The following is a 20,314-nucleotide window of genomic DNA, read 5'->3' as shown; positions in this document are numbered from 1 at the left end:
TAGGGGAGGGTGAGAGTGACTACCTTTTTACTCTTCCATCTTGGCTCCTCTTCTTGTATTCTGATAGTGGCAATGTGGTGTAAAAAGGTACAGAAGATATTGATAAGCAAGTCTTTTTATAACATAAAAAAAAATTTACTAGTGGCATACTTGTACACTGACTACAGAAAAATAAACTATGTGAAAAAAACTTAATCTTATCATTTATGAAATCTTCAATATATACAAAAACAGAAGATCAAATAACATTTTATCCAAATATAAATTAAGCATTAGAGAAAAATGAAAGGAGATTGTTGATTTAGGGGGAGATTTGTGCTTCATATGCTGGGAAATAAAATCAATTAGGTTGGAGAAGTAAATATCATAAATTGCAATGCATATGTTAAGTATTAGGAAAAAGACCACTAGCAACATAATTGTAGCTTGTAGGGCAATAACTGTTTTAAAAGAGGAAGATATAGAGAAATTCTATAAGTACTAATGCATATGAACACACACATGCCCCCCCTTTCTGTTATATGGTACCTTGAAAATGTATGCCTGAGTTAGTAATGCAAATCTAAGATTTGACTCCACCATTACCAACAAATTCCATGATTTGCTTTATAAATCTTCCCGTTTTTCTTTTTTTTTTCATTTTACTGTCCTCCTTCTATCTTTATATTAAAAAAAAATACCTACAAGTTGGGGGGGGAGTGGAGCCAAGAGGGCTGAGTAAAAGCAGCGATTTCCCTGAGCTCTCCCCCAAACCCCTGTAAATACCTGCAAAAAAAAAAATTACTCTAAATAAATTCCAGAGCAGTAGAACACACAAAAAGGCAGAGTGAAACATGTTCCAGCCTAAGATAACCTGGAAGGTCAGAAGGAAAGGCCTGTTGCACCATGCTGGTAGAGAAGTGAAGTTCAGCATTGGCCATGGAGGCAAAGACTGAGTCTCGGTGTACCTGGAGTAGGTTTCAGGGAACTTAAAAAGCAACTGTAGTGATTTCCAGACTTCTCTACCAACAAACTTCAAAGACAGCTTAGAAGGTCAGTGGGAAAGGTCTTTCAGACCTTGATGAGAAGGGAACTCAGTCTGGCCCAGTCCTGGCAAAGCTGCAGGATGGCAACTGTTTCTGCACATCTTAGCCCACAGATGGTGGGGGGATCAAGCAAGCCAATCAAAGGGGATTACATGGATCTCTTTGCTATTACTGAGGCAGGATTCTCTTGCTTTGCCCATGCTTGGATTTGGGTAACAGTCTTGGACGGCTGTCCTAAGGAGAGGAGGAAAATTGGCATGTTGAAGTTTGTAGCAGTGGTGTAGAAGGAATCCTCCACACATTTTCAAAGCAGAAAATAATGCTTGTGATCACTCATACACCACAGTACAGGCCAGAAAAGGAGTAAGCATGTGTCCTTAGATCATGAGTCCTTGTAAGAACTGAAAATTTATACGTCCCTAGAAGTACCCCTGAAAAGATCTGCACAAAGACCTTGAAGCTTGGGTCCGTATATTCTCCACACTGGAAGTAGAACCCTACCTTAAAAAAGAGTTTAAAAGTCAAATAATTGGATGAGATCATGAGCAAGTGGAGGAAAAAAAAATACTATAAAAACTTATTTTGGTGACAAAGATCAAAGAAGACAAAAAAAAGTCAAAGCTCTAACATCAAAACATTATAAGAAAAACGTGTATCAGTCCCATGCCATGGAAGAGCTCAAAAAAGATTTTGAGAACCAAGTAAGACAAGTACAGGAAAAATTGAGAAGACAAATGAGAGTGATGCCAGAAAATCATGAAAAACTATTCAACAGCTTGCTAATGCACACCCAAAAAATACTAAAGAAAATAACACCTTAAAAAATGGACTAATCCAAGTGAACAAAGAGGTCCAAAAAGCCAGTGAGGAGAGGAATGCCTTAAGAAGCTGAATTTGCCAAATGGAAAAGGAAGTCCACAAGCTCACTGAAAGAAATACTTCATAAAAAATTAGAGTGGAGCAAATGGAAACTAAATACTCTAGGAGAAATCAAGAAATTACAGAACAAACCCAAAAGAATGAAAAATAGGAGACAATGTGAAATCTGTCATTGAAAAAACAATTGACCTGGAAAATAGATCCAGGAGAGAATCATCTAAAAATTATTGGACTACCTGAAAACCATGACAAAACAAAACAAACAAACAAAAAAAAGCTTAGACATCATCTTTCAAGAAATTGTCAAGGAAAATTGCCTTGATATTCTAAACCAGAGGGTAAAATAGAAATGGAAAGAATTCCCTGATCACCTCCTGAAAAAGATTATATTATAGACAAACTCCAGGGTTCCTAGGAGATGGAAAATATTGCAAACAGCCAGAAAGAAACAATTCAAGTATTGTGGAAACACAATCAAGACAAAAGATTTAGCAGCTTCTATATTAAAGGACCAGAGGACTTGGAATATAATATTCCAGAGCTCAAAGGAGATAGGATTACAACCAAAAATCACCTACCCAGCAAAACTGAGTATAATCTTTCAGGGGAAAATGGAAATTCAATGAAATAGAAGACTTCCAAGTATTCTTTATGAAAAGACAAGAGCTAAATAGAAAATTCAACTTTCAAATACAAGACCCAAGAGAAGTATATAAAAGTAAACAGGAAAGAGGAATCATAAGGGACTTATTAAGCTTGAATTGTTTATATTCCTACATAGAAAGATGATATTTGTAACTTATGAGACTTTCTCAGTATTAGGGTAATTGGAAGAAAAAAAATATGTAGATAGATAGATGGACAGATAGATAGAGGGCATAGGGTGAGTTGAAGATGAAGGGGTGATATCTGGAGAATAAAATTAAGGGATGAGAGGACAATACTTGGAGAAGGAGAAACAGAGACGTAGAATAGGGTAAATTATCTTACATAAAACAGACAAGAAAAATTTTTTACAGTGGAGCAGAAGTGGGGGAAGGTGAGAGGGAATGAGTGAATCTTAATTTCATCAGATTTGGCTTAAGGAGGTAATAACACATACAGTTGGTTATGAAAATCTATCTTACCCTGTCGGATAAAAAGGAGGAAGGGGATTAGAGAAAGGGACATGAAAGAAGGGAGGGCAGATTGAGGTGTACATAGTCAGAAGCAAACACTTCTGAGGAGGGACAGGGTCAAAGGAAATTATAGAATAAAAAAGGGGTGGGATAAGATGAAGGGAAATATAGTTAGTTTTACACAACATGAGTTTTATGGAAGTGTTTTGCATGACTACACATTTATAACCTCTATCAAATTGCTTGCCTTCTCAATGAGGTTGGGTGGTGAAGGAAGAAAGGAGAGAATTTGGAATCCAAATTTTTAAAAACAAATGTAAAAAATTGTTTTTACATGCAACTTGGAAATAAGTTATACAATCAATGGGGTAGATAGAAATATATAGAAATCTATCCTCCTCTACAGGAAAATAGAAGAGTAAGGGAATAACAGAAGGGAGTTATAGAAGGCAGAGTAGATTAGGGGAAGGGACATTCAGAATGCATGCTGTCTTGGGGTGGGGGAAGTGGAGAGATGGAGAGAAAATTTTAAACTCAAAATCTTGTGGAAGTGAATGTTGAAAAGTAAAACTAAATTAATTAACTAAAGAAGAAAAATAAATAAAAATAAATAAATGAACACTGTCCATACTTGAGACATTAATGTTCTGAAAGGATCTGTCTTCTTCTCTTCCTTTTAGAATGTTAACTTTCCATGTAGATTTGTCAATAACTCAAATCAATTTACATTGCTTTTATGTTTCTCTTGAAAAAAAAACATAACTAAGAGATGATCTAGCATAGTTGAGTCCCTTACTAATATTTACATAAATTTCCTTATCATTCTCATTGTTTTGTGAATTGGTAATAATAATAACATTACATAACCCCTTTCTGTAAGATTTTGCATATGAATTTGTTTTAGGAACCAGTGTTATATCTTGGCTGCCATCTCTCTCCATTTGATGTAACTAAGTATTTGCCAATTAAGATTGTGTTTTTATAGGAATGGTCTCCTCATAGTGGTGCTTAATTGTTATTATTCAATCTTTATTAGGAAATGATAGTATATGATAATATCTGCATTTTTAGCCATTATTCATTTTCAGCATGATCACCTTGATAATTATCCTATAATAAAATTGTTTGAGTTTCATGCCATACTTCCTCATTTCTACCCTTTCATCTGGTTTCTCACTAATTTTGCTATTTTCACAACTAGTAGTCTCACTATATACAGAAAGTATAATGAGAAAAACTTATCATATTAATATGTGTTTGTTTTGTATCTAATCTCCCCTTGAAATTTATTTTCCTTCTCAATTGATAGTCTGATAATACAGAAAAAAAAAAACTTCAAGAAATAGCTTACATTTTCACATTCAGTCAAATTGTATAGAATAGAATAAGATCAACATGAGAGTTTTATAATGCTGTTTGGTACTCATTGTGCCAAGTATCTCTCAAATCTCCTATCAAAAAATATGTGTGGTATATTCGGATAAGTGTGGGCTAAAAACCTTTAGCCTCATTAATTTCTTGCTTTTGAACCATACTATTAACCATGTTTGTTTTTTTAATTATGTTCCCCTTTGCCCAGTTTTTTATTGGAATTATAAATTATGAAATTATAGGTTGGTTTAAAATGTGGGGTTGTCAATTTCTTCATAGAAGTTCTCCATTTTATTATCCCATTAAATCAGAATTGTTCTTATAGAACAATTTTTGTGCTTTTCTTTTTGCTAATGCTCAGTATGACTATTATTCCTGTTGTTTCCATTTTGAAACTTCAACAGTACTTTTAATGATTCTATCATTCTTCATGAAACAAATTCCAACTTTTTAACATCATTAAGCTCCTAGAGATATTATGTGCCCATTAGTTATGGTAAAGCGTGAAATTTGAAAAAAAAAATAAGGTTGCACTTTCTCCAAAAGGAATTGGAGAGGTACATGATTGGCATGAAAAGACCGAGACACACAATCACTGAAAAATATGAAGTAAAAGCTAGGGAGATATGTGTCTAATAATCAGTGGTATATTCATGTAATTATAGCAATAGATAAGTAAGAAATACCTCACATGAACTATTGGTATTCATACACTATCATAAAATTTGAAGCAGAGGTCTGTCAACTTTTTTTTTTCCTTTTAAAGTCTTGTGAAGCTTATGGGTGCATTCCCAGAATGATATTTTTGCATTTATAAGATAAAATCCACAAAACTTCAAAAATAAATGAATTATATTGAAATACATTTATAAAAACGTTAAATGACCCCAGGTTAACAACTGCTAATCTATAGAAAAACCTCAAAGATAAGTAGAGCTACCTATGAAGGATTCAAAGAAGATCATACTTAAATTTTTTACCAGTATATCAAGATGAAGATGGGTGATTATCTGTCCTGATAGAAATCAATTCAACAAGAATTTAGTTCTCACATCAGTGAGATCATAGATTTTAGAAATATTAAAGAATGTACTCTCTCCTTACCTCTACTGAGAGATTCCCTTTATTAAGATATCTCTCAAATAGAATCTTCTTTATAATGATTTTCCTGGTCTCCCTTAATGCTGGAGCCCTTCTTTCTAGACTACCTTGCATATAACTAGATTGCATTTATTTGTGTTTACATTTAAGTTTAGTTTTTCTTTATACAATATAATTAATATATGTTAAGATTATACTTTTGCTGCATCTATTTTTATATATATTCATCTATTTCATTAGAATGCAACCTCATTTCATGTAAGGATTATTTCTGTTACTTGTATACTTAGTATTGTTAATAAAATGTGCATGCTTATATATGCTAATGCAATTGTATGGATATCTTCTTTAATTATTTAATGATAGGTCATTCTTCTCTATTTGATAAACTTTTGCTTATATGATTTGACAATAACTGGAATGAACTTCTGCTGCAACTCATTTTCATCTCTTTGGTTTTTTTTTTAAGGTTCATCCTCTACTTAAGGCTATACCCATGCACCCACCACTCCAGGAAATTGCTGTTGTTCAGTCATCTGTATTTTCAGTGCAGTTACAATGGCTTGCTGCCATGCCTGGATTGCTCTACTTCCTCATCACCTCCTACTAACTTCCTTGACTTCCTTCAAGATTCAGTTCAAATCCTCTCTTCTACAGAAGTCTTTAAATAGTCTTATCTTGCTACTAATCCTTTCTCTTCTTGGTTACCTTCCATTCACACTGCCTATATTTTGAGTGCACATAGTACTTTGCATGATGTTTCCTCCATTAGAATGTTTTTGCCTTTCTTTGTATCCATAGTATTTAGTACAATGCCTAGCATATTCCAAATACTTACTAAATGATTTTCTTTACTCTCTTACTGATTCTCCCTTTGGGGAGAGATTCAGTATGTATCTCAAGACTAAGCCTTTAGCAAGTTTCTTTTGGGGCAGTAGGGTAAGAGCATAATAAGCCAAAAAAAAAAAGTGAGAAAAGGCAGGCTAATTTCTCTTATTCAGTGCAAGACTTCCTCAGGATAGAGTGTCATCCAGTCACTATATGCACTACATGCACTACAGTAGAATGATAGACTGATTTTAGCCAAACATTAATCTGTCCCTCAGTGGATCTTAATGTAAGACAAGGAATGAATGATTCTAAGATTTTTCTTATATGTGTTTCCTCATTCCCCCTACACATATAGGTCATAAACTCTTTGCCTTTTGAAGTATTCTCCTTAGCTCTTTTTATTTTTTTTTTTAAATATTCCTTCTTAGGATAAATTAAGAAATAAACAAAGAAATGGAAGAATGAATGAAAAGAAAAAAATAGTAATACCCAATATTAAAACACTTCACAAATATTAGCTCATTTAATCTTCACAAATGCCATACACAGAAGGTGCTATTATTACACTTACTTTAAATATAAGGCAACTCAGTCAGACAGATGTTAAGTGACTTACCTAGGGTCACACAGCTAGTAAGTATCTAAGGCAAGATTTGAACCTAGGTATTTTTGAGTCTAGGTATAATATTCTGTCCACTACACCACTGAAGCTCTCACTGTATGGAAAATACCATCCTAAGCATTGGATTTACTAACAGAAATATCAGACAGTCCCTAATCTCCAGGAGCTCATATTTTAATACGAGTGAAAACTTTCTGAAGAAAGTCATATAGAGACTCCTTTCCCACCCCAGCAGGCAGCCTGGCTAGAGCAGTGGTGGCCCCATGGTAGCTGGCCCCAGCATGTGGACTGAGGTGCAGTGGCCATGAAAGCCAACACCATGAGGATCTGAAGAAAAGGCCATCTCCAAATAAAAAATGAGAAAAATAGACTGTCTTTGAAAACTGTGAAAAATGATAACAAATCAGAAAACTCTAAATATAAGCCGCTCTGGGGAAAGGTATTTTATGTTGATTAGTCATATATTGAGATCTTTGAAAGACTGGAAAAGGACCTCAAAGAGCTGGGAGAGAGAGTTGAAGAATTTCTCAGCAAAGATATGTTACCTAATTTTAAAAGAAAAGAAAGCAAAATATGATCAGACATTGAAGTGTGTTTCTCCTGTCCCAAGTCCGGAATCAACATATACAGGAGTACACACTTCACCTCATCCTAGCTGTTATAGAAGTTCATGCAAGACTCCAGATCCAGTCTGTATGAGCAGAGGTAAATTATTAGTTGAAAAAGCTATCAAGGAACATGAATTCATCCCTTCAAATAGTATCCTGTCAAATGCTTTATCCTGGGGAGTGAAAATTCTTCATATTGATGATATTAAATACTCTACTGAGCAAAAGAAAAAAAAAAGAATTGTGTCTGATCAAGAAATAAAGCACATCTCTAAGAGAGGTGGGAAAATGATTAGATATTCAAAAACAAAAAGAAGTCTCAAAAGACTATTTTTGAAGGTGAAAGACTCAAGCCACCATTGCAGACCATGTTACCTTCAATTGCCCAATATGCCTCTAATAAATTATTCTGCTCCTAAGTCCTGCAGTCCTTTTGATTTGCATAGAATATCTAGTCTACAGAAACAAACACAAACTGAACAAAGGATGTTCTAAGTGAACAACACAGAAACTTTTCACAAAGTATGAAGTTGTTAATGATATCATATCCAAGTTGCTGTATGACTTTGTAGAATACAGAAGCAGTATACACAGAAGAGTAAAATGCAGTATTGGATCTTTTGCCCCTGTCATTGGAAATACTTTTAAAAGGAATGCACCTGAAAAACAACTGGAATTTCACTGGGTTTCCCTGAATGACTCTCTGGGAAATACTACCAAACAGGTGATAAAACAGGATTTCCAATATCAAGAAAGCAAGGATCCTTCACAGAAGGTTGCCTTCAGTTCAGAGCCCATACATTCATTTGCTTCATGCAGTTCATGTCCTTACAACTGAACAAGCAAACTCAGAGAACATTTGGATTGTGGAAAATCTTAAGTAATAAATACAGAGAAGAAGGACACGAAGCTGGATTTGGTACAATTACCTCTGAATAAAGATACCCAGGGATATACTCCTGAAGTTTCTGACCAGGAAGGAATTAGGAATGAAAAAGACTTAGAAGAACCAAAAACAGAATGTTGTCCATATATCCTAGAGACATTAATGCACTTTTCTGATTTTGATGAAGCAAATAAAAATGTGCCTCAGCTAAAACAAAAGTCAGACACTATTATTTGTCCAGATACCCTTCAGAAGAAGAAAGGCACTAGTTCCTCACAAGGTAATGGTTCTAGTCTTAGAGTTATTAGCAATTCAGCAGAACAACCTGCTGGTCAAGCCAAGATAATATCCCCTAGTCATCCTGGTGAAGAACCCAAAGCATTGGATGATGAGTATAGACATTTTGCCTTCGGGGAAGCTGCATCAAAAAGTAAACATAGTATTAGGAAGAAACAAACAAACAAAAAAAGAAGCCAGAAGAAGGTCAAATTACATTTAAAGAACAAAACAGAATTTCCTGCTACAAAAGAAGACAGAGTATGTAGTTCACCAATACACTCTTCACTTGAATTATTTCAGACCAGTGAAGACAGTTCTGAGTTTCTGGGTTTTACAAGCTATTCTGAAAATGACCATTCATATGACACATTAGAGGTTTGGGAGGAAGAAAATGAAAATAGATTGTTGTCCATGATTCTCTCTTTTCCATCTTCCCTGGGCTGGCCTAAGCCCTCCAATTCCTCAGAGCTGGGCCTCAATAATGTGCAATCTGATATTGGCTATAAATATACATTCCTATTAAACATATTTCCATATTTGTCATGTTTTAAGGAAGTATTAGAAGCAAAAGGAGGGACCACAAGAAAGAAGAAACAAAACACAACAGAAGAAAAAAAATATGGTAAATAGTATCTTAAAATCTGCATTCAAACTCTATAGTTCTTTCTTTGGAAGTGGACAGCATTTTCCATGACAAGAACTTTGGAAATGTCTTACATCCTTGAATTGCTGAGAAGGGCTAAGCCTAGAAACGTTATTCATCACATAACATGACTGTTACTGTGTACAACCTTTTCCTGGTTCTGCACAATTCACTCAGCATGAGTCCATACAAGTCTTCCCAGGTTTTTCTGAAGTCTGCCTGCTCACCATTTCTTATAGCACAATAGTATCCCATTACGTTCATATGCCACACCTTGTTCAGCCATTTCCCAATTGGCGGGCATCCCCTCAAATTCCAATTCTTTCCCACCCCACAAAAAGCTGTTATAAATATTTGTGTGTATGTGGGTCCTTTTCATATTTGTATTATCTCTTTGGGATACAGCCCCAGAAGTGCAATTGTTGGGTTAAAGGGTATGCACATTGTTTGGGCATAGTTCAAATTGCTCTTCAAAATAGCTGGATCATTTCACAACTCCACAAACAATGCATTAGTGTTCCAATTTTCCCACATCTTCTCCAACATTTATCATTTCCCAATTTCATCAAGTTGGCCAATCTTATAGGTGTGATGTAGTACCTTAGGATTGTTTTGATTTGCATCTGTCTAATCAATATTGATTTAGAATATTTTTTCATATAACTATAGATTAATTTAATTTTTTCATCTGAGAACTGCCTGTTCATATCCTTTGACCATTTATCAATTGGGGAATGACTTATATTCTTATAAATTTGAATTTATCCTCTATATATTTTAGAAATGAGGCCTTTATCAGAGACACTGGTTGTAAAAATTCTTTCCCAATTTTCTAATGTCCTTACAATCTTGGTTTCATTGACTTTGCTTGTGCAAAATCTTTTCAATTTAACATAATCAAAGTTATCCATTTTGCTTTTTGTAATGTTCTCTGTCTCTTGTTCTGTCATTAATTCTTCTGTTCTCCATAAACCTGGTAGGTAAACTATTCCTTGCTTTCCCAGTTTGCTTACTGTATCAGCCTTTATATTTAAATCATGAGGCCATTTTGACTTTATTTTGGTATGTGATGTGAGATTTTGGTCTAAGCCTAGTTTCTGCCATACTCTTTTCTATATTTCCCAGCAGTTTTTGTCAAAGAGTGTGTTATTATCTAAAAGGCTTGGTCTTTGGGTTTTTCAAAAAGTAGATCACTATAGTCATTGACTACTGTTTCTTGCATATCTAATGTATCCCACTGATCCACCACTCTTTTTCCTAGCCAATACCAATGTTGATAATTGCTGCTTTATAGTACAATTGAAGTTCTGGAATGGCTAGGCCACTTTCCTCTGCATTTATTTTCATTAGTTCTCTTGATATTCTGGACCTTTTGTTCTTCCAAATGTGTCTTGTTATTATTTTTTTTAACTCCATGACACAATTTTTTGGTAGTTGGTATGGCACTGAATAAGTAAATTAGTTTAGGTAGAATTGTCATTTTCATTATATTAGTTTGCCTTACCCATAAGCAACTAATGGTTTTTTTTCCAATTATTTAGATCTGACTTTATTTGTGTGGAAAGTGTTTTGTGATTTTGTTCATATAGTTCCCAGGGTTTATTTTACTAAGGAAACTCCTCAATATTTTATGATGTCTATCGTAACTTTAAATGGAATTTCTCTATCTCTTGTTGGGCTTTGTTGGTAACATATAGTAATGCCAATGATTTTGTGGGTTTATTTTATAGCCTGAAATTTGCTAAAGTTAATTATTAATTCAAGGAGTTTTTTACTTGATTCTCCAGGATTCTTTAAGTATATCATTACATCATCTGCAAAGAGTGATAGCTTTGTTTCTTCTTTGCCTGTTCTAAAACCTTCAATTTCTTTTTCTTCTACTATTTTTAAGCTAATGTTTTCAGTACGATATTGAAGAACAGTGGTGATAATGAACATTCTTGTTTCACTCCTGATCTTATTGGAAATGTTTCTAACTTGTTTCCATTACATATGATGCTCACTGAAGGTTTTAAGTATATGCTATTTATTATTTTAAGGAAGACTCCATTTATTCCTATGCTCTCTAGTGTTTTTAGTAGGAATGTGTGTTGTATTTTGTCAAAAGGTTTTTTTTTTCTGCATCTACTGAAATAATCATGTGGCTTGTGTTAGTCTTGTTGGTCATATGATCAATAATGCTGATAGTTTTCCTAATACTGAACCAGCCCTGCATTCCTGGTAGAAATATTCCCTTGACATAGTGTATCATTCTCAAGATAAGTTCTTGTCATCTCTTTGTTAATATTTAATTTAAAAATTTTGCATCTATATTCTGTAGGGAAATTGGTTTATAATTTTCTTTCTCTTCTTTGGCTCTTCCTAGTTTAGTTATTAATACCATATTCATATCATAAAAAGATTTTGGCTATTTTCCCAAATAGTATATATAGTATTGGAATTAATTGTTCCTTAAGGGTTTGATAGAATTTGCTTGTAAATCCATTTGTCCCTGGTTAATTTTTCCTAGGTAGTTCATCAATGGCTTGTTCAATTTCTTTTTTTCTGAGATGGGGTTATTTAAGTATTTTACTTCCTCTTTTCTTTATCTATGCAATTTTTTTTTTTGTAAATATTCATCTGTATCACTAAGATTGTCAAATTGATTGATATACAGCTGGGCAAAATAGTTCCTAATTACTGTTTTAATTTCCTGTTTCTTGGTGGTGGATTCACCCTTTTCCTTTTTGATACTGGTAATTAGGTTTTCTTCTTTCATTTTTAATTACATTAGGCAAAGGTTTATCAATATTATTGTTTTTTTTCATAAACCAGCTATTAGTTTTATTTATTATTTCAATAGTTTTCTTAATTTCAATTTCATTTAATTTTTCCTTTGGTTTTCAGTATTTCTAATTTGATGTTTAACTGATAATTTTCAATTTGTCCTTTTTCTAGTTTTTTTAGTTGTATGTCCAATTTTTTGATATCCTCTTTATTTTATTCATGTAAGCATTTAGATATACAAAACTTCTCCTAAAAACTGCTTTTGCTGCTTCCTGTAAGTTTTGGTATGTTGTCTCATTATTGTCATCCTCTTGAATGCAGTTATTGATTATTTCTATGATTTGTTGTTCGACACATTCTTTTTTTTACTATTAAATTATCAACTTTACAATTACTTTTAGTTTATCTTTCCATGGCCCTTTATTGCATATAATTTTTATTGCACCATGATCTGAAAAGAATGCGTTTAATATTCCTGCCTTTTTGCATTGGATTGTGAGGTTTTTGTGCCCTAGTACATGGTCAAATTTTGTGTAGGTGCCATGTACTGTTGAAAAAAAAAAAAGTATATTCCTTTCTATCCCAATTCAATTTTCTCCAGAGGTCTTCCACACTTAACTTTTCTAAAATTCTATTCACTTCATTAAGTTCTTTGTTATTTATTTTGTGTTTACATTTATCCAGCTCAGAAAGGGGGAAGTTGAGGTCCTCCACTAGTATATTTTGCTTTCTATTTCTTCCTTTAGCTCCCTGAATTTCTCCTCTAAGAATCTAGATGCTATATCATTTGGCACATACATGTTTAGTAATGATATTACTGTGGTGCCTTTTAGCAGGATGGAGTTTCTTTCAGTACCTTCTCTAATAAGATCTATTTTTGCTTTTGCTTGGTATGAGATCAGGATTGCTACCCCTGTTTTTGTTTTTGTTTTTGTTTTTGTTTTACTTCAGCCGAAGCATAATATGTTCTACTCCAGTCTTTTACCTTTACCCTGTGTTTCAAATATGTATCCTGTAAATAACATATTGTAGGATTATGGCTTTTAATCCATTATTCCATCTACTTCTGTTGTATGGGAGAGTTCATGCCATTCACGTTCACAGTTATAATTACTGTGTCTTTCTTTCCATCCCATTCAACCCCTGTTTATGCTTTTCTTTCTCCTTTCTCCCTCTCCCTCTTCACTCATGTGTTGCTTTTGATGACTGCCTCCCTCATCCCCACCTCCCTTTTATTAGTTCCCTCCTTTTTCTTCCCCTTTACCCTTACTATTTCTGCCCTTCCTTCTTTCCTCCTCCCTTTTCTTTCGCCTTTTCCCTCCTACTGCCTATAGGACAAGTTAGATTTTTATACCTAACTGATTATATTATTCCCTCCTTGAGCCAAATCTGATGAGAGTCAGGTTCAGAAAATGCCCATCTCCCTCCCTCTGCTGGAATAGGTTTTTTGTGCCTTTTCTTGTAACATAATCTATTGTTATCTGCTTCCTCCTTTCCTTTTCTCCCAGTACATTCCCTTAGTTAAATCAGATTAATCCATTCACTTAGAACCTTTTAACCCACTTCATTAGATCGTTTTAATCATTACATTAAAGTCAACTTACACCATTTTTGTCCTTCCTTTTCCAAGCTATTGACTCTCTCTTGTATACCTCTCATTTGTTTTCCCAATTTTCTTCTACCTCCTTTATTTAACTTTTAAAATCCTTCTTGTGCTCCTCCAATAGGGCTTTTTGGGCTTCAGACCAGTTCATATTCCCTTTTGAGCTTCCAGATGTGGGTTTGTTTATAGTGTTGTCATCTTCACTATTCCCATAATAAGAATCTATATTACATTTCCTTTTTGCTCATTGTTTTTGCTTATTTCCTGGCTTTTCAAAAGATTGAGCTCCTCTGTTTGGGAGTAGTGGCACTCACCCAAGGCTCTTGTGTTGGGAGCCAGGGGCCTCATCACTTGTTTTGTGTGCTGTGGCCATGATGGTGGCAGTTGGTGGCTGTGGGGTTTGGGCAGCTTACCTGGTGTTGTGCTGGCATCAGTAACACTGGAACTCTAGGGGCAGGATTGGCCATTCTCGCCCCTGGTGGTTGCCTGCTCACCTGTGCCTTCCTTATTTTTACTTCCTTTGGCTTCTTTCAGATAATTGTTTCACTGCTGTGAGATGTTTCTCTGCTGGGGTGGAACTATTGGAGAGCTTCCCAGAGTTTTACTGAGGCAATGGGAGACTTGGTTTTTGTAGAAAGTTGAGGCACTTGGTAATTTTTTTTTTGAGGCTAACATGACAAAATAGGACAATGACAAATGGTGTAGCAGATGTGGGAAAATTGGAACACTAACGCATTGTTGGTGGAGTTGTGAAATGATCCAACCATTTTGGAGAGCAATTTGGAACTATGCCCAAAGGGCTACAAAAGTGTGCATAGCCTTTGACTCACCAATATGAAGGAAATCATAAAAGTGGGAAAATTACCTATATGTACCAAAATATTCACAGCAGCTTTTTTTTTGTGGTGAGCAAGGATTAGAAATTGAGGGGATAACCCATTAATTGGGGAATTGCTGGAAAAGTTGTGGTATATGCAGGTAATGGAATATTATTGTTTCATAAGAAATGATGAGCATATATACTTCAGACAAATCTGGAAAGACTTACATGAACTGATGCTGAGTGAAGTGAGCAGAACCAGGAAAACATTGCACACAGTAGCAGCAATATTGCATGATGACTGACTGATAGACTTAGCTCTTCTCAGCAATGCCAGGATCTAAGACAATTCCAAATGACTCATGATGGAAAATGCTATCCACAACCAGAAAAAGAACTATAGAATATGAATGCAGAGAGAAACATAGTATTTGCTCTCTTTGTTTTTTGGGGGAGGTGTTCTTCTTTCTCATGGGTTTTCCCATTGATTCTGATTATTCTTTATAACATCAGTAATGGGAAAATATGTTTAAGATGAATGTATATTTATAGCAAAAATCATATTGCATGCCCTCTTGGCTGCAGAAAGGGGAAGGAGGGGGATAAAATTTGGAACTCAACATCTTATGGAAGTGAATGTTGAAAAGTAAAAATCAACTAGGTAAAAGAAAAAGAAATATGACATCTAGACTCCTTTTTTTTTTATCCTGCTTTCAGGTAGTCCAATAATTCTTAAATTAATTCTCCTCAGGTTAGTTTTTTCCAGGTCAGTTGTTCTTCCAATGTTAAATGTAACAGTGTCTTATTTATTTTGTTTTATTGTTCTTGATGTTTCATAGTGTTGTCAGACCTATTCTCTTCTGTGGGCTGAAAGCTCCAAGAGGCACCTCTCCCAATTCAGCCACCCCCAAATCCTGCTACTGGTTTGTTTGGACATATCCTGCACTGGGCTATTCTATACTCTCATGCCATTGAGACAGACCTTTCCTGTTTGCCTTCTAACTTGTCGTGGACAAGAATATTGTTTCATTCCTTATTTTTTTTTTTTTTTGGTATTATTTCTGCTGCTCCAGAATTTGTTTTGTGGTATCATTTTAAAGTTACTTGGAGGTGAAATTGGGAGAGCACAGGCAAGAACTTAACTTTATTCTGCCCTCTTGGCTCTGCATCAAACTACTAGAACCGTACCATACAGACTACATGAAATTTTCCAACTTATGGATTATTTTGCCTAGTTATCTGCCTAATTATGTACAACTGACAATCTAAGTGAATATAAGTGAATTTTAATGAATATTTAAAGTGCAGTTAATCCCAATATTTTATGGCTATTTGAAAAAAGTAGTTAAAAAAGGAGTCCCTATCAAATTCCTTTTATGACATATATATTATTTTGATACCAACACTAGCCTGAACAAAAATAGACAAAGAAAATCATAGAGCAATGAAATTAATGAAAATCTATGCATTTTTAATAAAATGCAAATGAAGATATTCTAGCAATATCACAAATCCCATATGGTGAGTGGGGCTGCTTCAATATCAGAAAAACTATCAGCATAATTTACCATAACAATAACAAAAAATCATATAATTATATTGACAGATACAGAAAAAGCTTTTTAATAAAATATAAAAGCCATTCCTAAATAGAAGCAATAGAAACAATAGGAATCAGTGGAGCCTTTCTTAAAATGATAAGTTGTACTTCTCTAACACCAACAGCAAGTATTTTCTGTAATGAGGATAAACTTAAAGCCTTGTAAATAAGATCAGAAGTGAAGCAAGGATGCCCATTATCAAAAGTATTATTCAATTTTGTACTAGAAATGCTAGCTATAGCAATAAGAAAAGAAAAGAAATAAATTGAAGGAATAAACATAGACAATGAGGGGGAAAAACTATCACTCTTTGCAGATAATATGACAGTATATTTTGAGAACCCTAGAGAAGTAACTAAAGAAAAAGTTGAAACAATGAATAACTTCAGCAAAGTTTCAGAATACAAATTAAATGAAATTATTATCATTTTTATATACTAGCAAGAAAAAAAACATGAAAAGATAGCAAAATTTCATTAAAAGAAATGCAGGCAAAATAAAATAATTGAGAGTCTACCTGCCAAGACCAATCCAAAGATTACATGATAACAATTGTGAAAAAAAAAAATTCACACAGATATAGACAGGTCTAAACAATTTGAGAAATATAAATTATTCATGAGTAGGCTAAGCCAATATACTAAAAATTATATTTTCATTCATTAATGGACTTAATTGTCATACTAACCAAACTACCAAAATTATTTTGTAGAGCTAGAAAAATTGTAACAAAATCTATCTGGAAGAAGCAAAGGTCAAGAATATCAAAGGAATCCATGAAAATAAATGTGAAGGAAGATAGCCTAGAAGTTCCAGATTTCACACTATATTACAAATTGGCAATCATCAAAACAATCTGGTACCAGCCAAGAAATAGAATGATGGAACAGTGGAATATGGTAAGTATACTATAAACACTAGCAAATCATTTCAGTAATCTATATGTTTGATAAACCCACAGAGTTGAGCTTTTAGGATAAAAAACTCAGCTTTTACAAAAATTTCTAGGAAATTGGAAAACAATTTGGCAGAAAATAGGATTGACCAACTTCTTTTATGCCGAGATGAAGCTAAAAATGATAAATGGTTTAGATGTAACGGGTGATATCATAGGAAAATCAGGAGTATATGGGAAAATATACCTGTCAGAGCTAAATATAAAAGAAATGTTATGAAAAAGCCAGAGATAAAGTGTATTATAAGAAGTAAAATACATAATTTTGATTTAATGAAATGAAAAAGCTTTTGTATAAACAACTAATGCAGCCAAAATTCAAAGAAAATCGTGGATCTGGGGGAAAAAATCACATCATATACATAGTAAATGGCAGAAACAGGTAGCCCAGTAATTAGTTTTGTTTTTCTGGATCATAGGATCATATTATCCTTTAATTACAGAAGTTTCTCTGAAAAAAGATTCATTTCTCAAAAAATAGGAAACTGAGCCACATATATACATATATACATGTATATATATATATATATATATATATATATATATATATATATATATGTACATATGTTTATGCATATGTGTATGTGTGTACATATATGTACACATATATACATAAACATATGTACATATACATATATACATGTATATATGTATGTATATGTACATATGTTTATGTATATATGTATGTGTGTATACATATATATATGTACACACACACACACACACACACACGTAACAGCCATTTCCCACTTGATAAATTGTCAAAATATATGACTAGGAAGTTTTCAGAAGAAGAAATAAAAGCTATCAATAGTCAGAAAATATACTAAATCATTACTGATTAGAGAAATGCGATTTAAAATAACTCAGAAGGGTAAAGCCATGATGGCGGAGTGAAAGCAGTGACTTGCTTGAGCTTTCCCTCAAACCCCTCCAAATACCTATAAGAAAATGGTTCTCAAAAAATTCTAAAGCAGAAGAATTCCCAAAAAGACAAACTGAAATTTCTAGTGCAAGACACCCTGGTTGGTTGATCAGAAAGATACATCATGCTGGGCAGGAAGAGAAATGCAGTTCAGCATGGGTGCACAGGCAAAACAGGCCTCAGTGAACCTGGAGTAGGCCTCAGAGGACTAAATCATGGGCAGCTGTGGTGGTTTCCAGATCTCTCCACCCACAAATGCCAAAGACAACTCAGAAGGTCAGTAGGAGAGGTCTGTGACTGCAGTGAGAGAGAGAAGCTCAATCCCAGCCCCAGTCCCCAAGCTTGGCCCCAGGGCAGCCGCTGCCTCCTAAGCTTCTGGTGCACAGACTGAGGGGGAATAGGATGGCTGATCAAAGGGAGATTGCAAGGATCTCTTTGCCAGTGCTGAGGAAGGAATCTCTTGCTTTGCCCATGCTTGGTCACAGTTCTGGGTGGCAGTCCTGGGATGAGCAGGAGTACAGGCATGCTAGTGCTTGTAGTGGTGGTAGAGAAGGAATTCTCCTCACAGCTCTAAGGCAGGAAAGAGTGCTTGTGGTCACTCATTGACCAGAGCACAGTCCAGGAAAGGAGTAAACAGGTCACCTTTCATCATACCACATTGGAATAATTGAAAATTTACAGGTCCCTAGAAGTATCTTTGAAAACAGCTGCACAAAACCTCAAAGCTTGGGACAGTACATTCTCCACACTGGAAGAAGACCCATACCTTAACAAAGAGTTTGAAATTCAAATAATTGACTGGAATCATGATAAAGCCTAACAAGAAAGTCAGACCATAGAATCTTTCTCTGGTAACAAATATCAAAATGTACAACTAGAAGAAGACAACAAAGTCAAAACTTCTACATCCAAAGCCTCCAAGAAAAATATGAATCAGTCCCAGGCCATGGAAGAACTCAAAAAGAAGCTTAAGAAACAAGTAAGAAGTACAGGAAAAATTTGGAAGAGAAATGAGAGTCATGCAAGAAAATCATGAAAAACAAGTCAACAACTTGCTAAAGAAGATCCAAAAAAATACTGAAGAAAATAACACCTGAAAAATAGCCCAACCCAAATGGCAAAAGAGGTCCAAAAAGCCAATGAGGAGAAGAATGCCTTAAAAAGCAAAACTGGTTAAATGGAAAAGGAAATACAAAAGCTTAAAGAAAAAAAAATACTTCCTTAAAAATTAAAATAGAGCAACTGGACGCTAGTGACTTTATGAGAAATCAAGACACTGTAAAACAAACACAAAAGAATGAAAAATTAGAAACCAATGTGAAATATTTCATTAGAAAAACAACTGACCTGGAAAATAGATCCAGGAGAGAGAATTTAAAAATTATTGGACTATCTGAAACCTATGATCAAAAAAAGAGCCTAGACATTATCTTGCAAGAAATTATCAAGGAAAACTGCCCTGATATTTTAGAGCCAGAAAGCAAAATAGAAATGGAAAGAATCCACCCATCACCTGCTGAGAGAGATCTCCAAAGGAAAACTCCCAGGAATATTGTAGCCAAATTCCAGAGTTCCCAAGTTAAGGAGAAAATATTGCAAACAGCCACAAAGAACTAATTCAAGTATTGTGGAATCACAATCAAGATAGTACAACATTTAGCAGCTTCTACATTAAGGGAGTGCAGGGAGTGGAATATAATATTCCAGAGATCAAAGGAGATGGGATTACAACCAAGGATCACCTACCCAGGGAAATTGAGTATAATCCTTCAGGGGAAAAATTGGAAATTTAGTGAAATAGAGGACTTTCAAGCATTCTTGATGAAAACATCAGAGGTGAATAGAAATTTTGACTTTCAAATACATTCTATCCTTTCGCATGGGAATTTGTTTTGCTCATAAGCATTTACAAAAAAGGAAGTGAAGATCACTAGGATACCACACAGCTTGGCTTCATCAAGAAGAAGTCAGAGCAGTAAATGAACATCCTTCCCTTTTTTTTTTTTTTTTGATGGGATTACTACACTGATAGATCACGGAGTAGCCACAGAGGAAGTCAATAAGGCACCTGGCAGAATTTTTCATTCTGTCCTTTGTACAAAATGAAGATATGTGGCCTAGGAGACAGTGCAATTAAGTGTATCTGAAAATATTTGAATAACTGGACTCAAAGAACATTCATTAACAACCAAATCAATAGAAAATTACCTCTGCCAGAATATAAAGGACAACTGTATTTAGTCATGTGATGTTCAATACATTTATCAATGACTTGAAGGAA

General features: G+C 34.4%; 1 pseudogene; it reads left to right on the top strand.

The window, feature by feature from the left end:
* The first annotated feature begins 7,251 nt into the window (after nt 1-7,251).
* LOC110203263 (protein DBF4 homolog A pseudogene) lies at nt 7,252-12,309 on the top strand (annotated as a pseudogene).
* The last annotated feature ends 8,005 nt before the right edge of the window (nt 12,310-20,314 follow it).

This window comes from Phascolarctos cinereus, unplaced genomic scaffold (assembly GCF_003287225.1).
Source record: "Phascolarctos cinereus isolate Bilbo 61053 unplaced genomic scaffold, phaCin_HiC Scaffold_5;HRSCAF=322, whole genome shotgun sequence".
NCBI lineage: Eukaryota > Metazoa > Chordata > Mammalia > Diprotodontia > Phascolarctidae > Phascolarctos > Phascolarctos cinereus.
This window is presented reverse-complemented; position numbering and strand designations above follow the sequence as displayed.